Below are 5,559 nucleotides of genomic sequence, written 5' to 3' on the forward strand. Positions count from 1 at the left end.
ATAGAAACTAGCATATCGAGTAGAGATGTTTGCATGCCATGCTAGTGTACCATGAATTTGACAATCTAAAGGTGGTCATTTGAGTGTTACACTTATACTTGGAAGATTCTTGTAATGCCTCTTTATGACCACTAACTCCCATTTTCGTCCCATCATGTTTATCTTCCATTTTGGTTTATTTTTTTTGCTCTATTTGTCTCTCTCTTTGGAATTATATTTGATCTTGATTGCTTCTACTCACTCATGTGCTTGTCCATTCACTCACTTTGAAACTATATTTTTTTTCTATTGGCTCTTATGCACTTCTAGCATTGTTACTACACTTTGAGGAATATCAACTTATTATTCTTCTTCATTCAGAAAGCTTCTCACTTGGGTATGGAAGGGGAGTCTTCTTCTTCCTCTATCTCTCATTATCTCAATAGCATATTCAATAAGATATTGTTGTTGTATCTTTTACCTACCATTTTATCTATCTTGGTTATCCATGGAGGTGGAAACAACAAAATGAGGGTATGAATGTGGAAGGACTCTAAAACACAACCATAATACTTTCATCTATGATCACCTTGTGTGTAGGTTGTTGGGTACATTCAAGGAGCTAGTTGGAGACTTCAAGAATGGACCATCTGTGAGATTGTACCTTTTTTTTTCTTTATTTAATAATTAGTCATAGCTACTTTCTATATTGTTATTTTATTTAGTTTTATTATCTGGGCACATTTCCACCATAGTCCTTTCTGTGTATGGGCTCTATGACTCTATCTATACATGACTCTAGAGCATTGTGTTGTCATGCATTCGTCCCCAGATAGTGTGTCACTAGGTTACATTAGAGAGTCTATGTGGCACATTCAGTTTCATCCAAGGGGTATGTAATGGTCCTAGAATTTGTATCACATCCCGGGTCGAGAGGTTGATTGGTGAGTCCTTGATAAGTGGTTACCTATCTGTTGAAGTGGTTCACCTTTTTTCCGATACATATAAAAAGAGAGGTATCCTTCTATCATGCTAAGAATTTAAAATTTTGTGTACACCTATGACTCTCTATGGGTTGATTCCCTGACTTTGAAATAAATTTATATGATGAAGATCTAATTTAGGCGTAGTCTTGATCTATTTTATAGCAAGAATCTTTTACCCAATTTGTGTGATATTTACTCCTCACTAGTTGTTAAGAGCTAGTGTTATTTAGGAATACGCTATTGAGATAGCTTAATCTCTAGTAGCTAGAAGCATATAGCTATGTTCCACCTATGGAACATTTCACAAAAGTGAGACATCTAAGGAAAAAAAATGATGAATATCTTTGAATGAAGAACCTTCATTAGAGATATAAAAAATTCCATGTGAAAATGGAGTTTGAAAGAAGGTACCTTGAAATGGAGGTTAAGGGGCCTTAAATGAAGGTAATTTTAATGTTTAAATATAGAAAACTACATAGAACTAGGTATTCAACTACATGTACCCTTGAATGAAAGACCTTGATTCAATGACCCTTCATTATAAATCCCTTTTTTGAACCCTTTCATTTGGGCATTCCTTTTCTTGGTCAACCATCTTTTCACAAAAATTACCGATTTGGGTAAAGTTTTGGGAATTTAGAAAAGTCGCCATTGTCCACATTTTTGCTTGATTGTATCCTTCATAGTAATCTTTCTAGAAAATATAATATGTAAGAACTTTTTATTTAATTATCATATTTAATTTCTATTTTCTATTAAACATAGGTTTTTACTAAGGATGTAACAATCCATGTTCTAAGCATGTAGAAAAATATTAAAAAATATTGAAGAAAATTACCACCTTTTATTATAATGATGTGTCTATTTAAGAAGTATGACAGCTGTTAATTTTAAAAACCAATCCGAAAAAAGCATAGCCGTTACCCCGCTCCAATCCCAACGGCATTCAAATTGTAGTTAAATTTGATTTCTCCTTCTCATATTGTCGTCTTTTATTTGATTTATTTAAAAGTAGTTTTCTTTCTCTATTTGTGCTCTGTTTTTTCTTTTGAGCATGGCCATGCGACCTGTTTGTTCTGTTCATCATTTTTTTTTTTAGTTTTTTCTGCATTGTTATGTGATCTTTTTTCTTTTAAATTGTTTTGGGCGAGGATAGAGATTGTGTTTATGAGGAACTGCATAACTGGGAATTCCAAGCGTTGATGAGACTCCTGTTACAACATTCAAAGCCCTGGTATGTGTTCAACTTCACTTTTGATTGTTTTGAAATGCATACTTGCAGGATTGATTTGGAAAATGTAGAGAAAATTTGCTTTTATTTTCTAATAGGTTTCCATACCATGTTCCAAAGCTTATCAATTAGCATAATTTGGATAAATTTGGATTTAGACTTGGGCTTGAAAAATACTCTAGCTTATCAAGCCATTCTGTGCATGTTCAACAATGATTTCATTCCACATTTGTTGAGGATTTTTTGTCAAATGATTCATATTCCTGTTCTTGTTGTAGCTTCCACATTTGTAATACAAGATTAAAACACCAAGTAGGTTTATTTCCTTTTAATGGCATGTCCTGTTCTAAGGCTCACAGTTGTAGCCATGTATAAGTCTATCATGGAAGTCAAGAGAGCTAATAACTGCTTATCCAGTTATCCTACTTAATAACCTCAACATTCCACATAGCCAATTTTGCCAGAAGTACCTTCTAAATCTTGGTTCCCTTGGTGTGCCCCAGGTAGAGAAAGAAAGTGAATGCCAAAAAATGGCTCTATTCAACAACATGCCCTATCGACTGAGCCACCACACAAGATTGAAATAGTTTATCTACATCACTACAGAATGCAGCCTTGACAAATCCTTATCTACATCACTACAGAATGCATAAAGAACAATAATCTCTTGTCGCATTTCTTCAATCTCTCCTTGCTTTCCATCCTACTGCACCGACAAATTTATTGATTCTGTGCACCCTCCAAGTATTTTGCTTCCATATTCTTGTATAATTCTCTCTCTTCTTCTTTAAAAATATCCTCAAATTGTATGGGGAGAAAAATATTTTAATATGCATAACCAGTGTTAGCAAAAGATTTTAATAGGCATAACCAGTGTTAGCATCAAGAATGACCGTTGCAAGATTGAAGATGAAGTCTCCTCTAATAACTACCTTAGGAGTTAGGACTATTACTTGCATCCAAACCTATCTCTCCTAGTACACATTTAACGAACCTTAATGTCTCATTTAATCACATGATAAAATGTGCTTTGACCTTATATCTATGACATTCCCTAGGGCATCTGCTCCTTTACTTTACCAGAACTGTTTTTGCTTGCCAATCCAACTTTCAAGAGACATACACTGCCATGATGACATCTACTACAGTCACAATGTAATAAATGATTATCTGCCAATCTACTATGTCCAAAAGATGAGGAATGATTATCTACCAATCTGCTACAGCCACATCTAGTCTTATGAATTAGCCAATAAAATTATCATTCAAGACCTCCGCTAGCAATATGAAACCCATAATAGGCCTCTTCCAAGATAATTATGAATGAACTCTAAATAGACTCCCATTAGCTACTCTTAACCATATACAACATAACTCAGGGAGGCTGACAAAAAAGATAGCATTCCATCTCCCTCCAAGGGCTAGGGGGATGATTGTAAATCGCTGTTATTGACTCTTGCTTTATTCCCACATTAGCCAAGTAATCTTCTTCAGATTTCAAAATTTTCTAACAAAGCTGAGAACTATTTTTTTTCAGACTTTTCTTTTGTCCCTGCAACCTCTTCTACATAGCCATTGAGTCTTCAATAAGAACTTCCATTTTAGGAGGGTATTAACTACCACCAGGGAGTTGCTTTCTACTATCAAATTTCCTAGAATCTGAGAGACCGTTGCACCCAAATCAGCTATACTGCTTCCCACTCTACTTCATTATTAATTTTTCTACGAAAGAATAGGGAACCTCCATAAATTAAACTACTTATAGGATTTCTTAGAACAAAATCCTCCTGCCAATCCTTGATTTTCTCTAAATGCTCCATTAAAATTCAGTTTTACAGAGCAATCCAAAGCAGGATTCTACTTCACATTACTATCTCCCCTAGCTGCGTTACTACTTAGATATGTGTCCGTCTGATGTTCCACAGACTGGCAGGATGTTTGCAATGCGTGATGAGTTAGAGCTGCAGCTGTCAGTTGTTCTTGCTTAGTAAATCCAATTTGTGGATGCCCATCCATGTTTACAGAGCATGCGACAAAGTTGTGATGAATAATTTTTGAAATGATTTATGTGCAGATGTCTCCTACAAAAGATTCTTCATAGGACGCTCCTTTCAACGAAAAAGTGACTGCAGAAAACAGCATAAATTGTCCATATCCAGCTAAACGGCTACTTTGGATCCCTAGCATATGTCGTGATGCTTCCATGGAAGTTCCCTGAATTCTTGAGCGAGGTCCTCGTGTTCCTCTGTATTTCTTTATCCTTCTTCGTCTGATTTTCTTTCCCATTCTTCCTCCTATTTTCTAGGTTTCTCAGCATCAATGTCTCTCTCCATCTCCGTGTCTGTTGAATTATTCGGGGTTTGTGTTGCCCTTTTATCCGTCCGTGAAGAACTTTGGAAGGTATTTTCTTTTGTGCTTTCTGATTTTTTCTCTAATGCTGCCTCGCCAATTTTTACTTTCTCTAGAGTTTGTAGCGGATTCTTAGATTGCATGTGCTATTTGTTTCATTGTCCATGTAATTCAGGGGTTTAGCTTGCCCTTGTAATTTGATATTTATGGGATTCTGTGCTTTGGTGCCTTTGGAATCTGTCAGGGTTTCAGATTGGTTTCCAGATTCCTTCAATCCAGTGTCTGTTGAATTCGTACCATGTTCTGTTGATATTTTTAGTGTTTCAGCTTCGTGGTCTATAATTTTTTGCATTCCGATTTCTATTTTGTTATCCACTGAATCTGTTTGCATTATTTTTAGTGTTTCAGCTTCATTGCTTTTAGTTTCCCGTATTTCAATTTTTGTTTTCTTATCTACCGAATTCAACGAATCTTGCCATGTAAGAAGTCTATGATAATAGTAAGCAGACTTACTGATTTCTATAGATTTTAATGTAGAATATGTAAATTATTCATTGACAATAGAAACTAGAAAGTTCTAAATTAAAAGGTGAACAAAAATTGACATAGATCTCAAAAGAGGTCTGAGATGGTATATGAAATGAATAAAAAAAAAAAAACCAAAATCCGATGTACCGTTTAAGATCTGTGGGTGCGCGAAGACTACTGGTGCTCTTCCCTTAGATATGTGCAGGAATGACAAGCAAGTCAATCAAAATTTTGTTGACTTTGTAGATACACGATGAACTAGCAAGTCAGTCAAAGATGCATTTAATCTGCGCAGTAAAGATTAAATTCACTTTTTAATTTTCAATTCCATGTCATTCTTGAAATGGAAATATTACTTCTTGCAAAGGCTTGCATATATAGAAGTTAATTCATCATGGAAAATCCAAAATAGAACTAAGAAAACACATTTCAGCTTTGAATGCTCATTTTCTACTGCTGATTTCATTTCCCACTGTCCATTTGTTC

At 35.0% G+C, this 5,559-nt stretch overlaps 1 long non-coding RNA gene across 1 annotated transcript; it reads left to right on the forward strand.

The window, feature by feature from the left end:
• The first annotated feature begins 1,985 nt into the window (after positions 1–1,985).
• LOC131068171 (uncharacterized) lies at positions 1,986–4,857 on the forward strand. Its single transcript, XR_009111949.2, has 2 exons — positions 1,986–2,199; positions 4,271–4,857. It is a non-coding gene; the product is annotated as an uncharacterized LOC131068171 (long non-coding RNA).
• The last annotated feature ends 702 nt before the right edge of the window (positions 4,858–5,559 follow it).

Source organism: Cryptomeria japonica, unplaced genomic scaffold (genome assembly GCF_030272615.1).
Source record: "Cryptomeria japonica unplaced genomic scaffold, Sugi_1.0 HiC_scaffold_14, whole genome shotgun sequence".
In the NCBI taxonomy this organism is placed as follows: domain Eukaryota; kingdom Viridiplantae; phylum Streptophyta; class Pinopsida; order Cupressales; family Cupressaceae; genus Cryptomeria; species Cryptomeria japonica.